The sequence below is a fragment of the Meleagris gallopavo genome, chromosome 1 (genome assembly GCF_000146605.3).
Source record: "Meleagris gallopavo isolate NT-WF06-2002-E0010 breed Aviagen turkey brand Nicholas breeding stock chromosome 1, Turkey_5.1, whole genome shotgun sequence".
Lineage (NCBI taxonomy): Eukaryota > Metazoa > Chordata > Aves > Galliformes > Phasianidae > Meleagris > Meleagris gallopavo.
In genome coordinates this window covers 113596161-113596493 of record NC_015011.2, presented here as the reverse complement: position 1 = coordinate 113596493, position 333 = coordinate 113596161, and positions in this window count along the sequence as shown.

The window sequence follows — 333 nt, the reverse complement described above, 5'->3', positions numbered from 1 at the left end:
AAGATGCTGCCTGGGCAGGATCAGTGGCTGATTGCTTCTGTACAGTGATGGGATCTTACATGAAAAAAAAAGCACACTACATTAGTTACTGAAGTAAAAATTTCAGTGTTGTTGTTGAAAGGGCTATTGCCAGGTTATATTAATGGATGAAAATATGCAATGAAATCTTTGTGATTGAAGAGTCCAGTTAGTTCTTATATATTGTAGTTGGTCTGATTGAGTCTGCCTGGGAGGTGTCTGGTTGTGTTCCCCTGGTTGGACACATGGCACGGTGTTTTGGGAATTTGGAACCCTCCATCCCATACTCCTGTCCCTTGCAGGGACTGGGCCGTT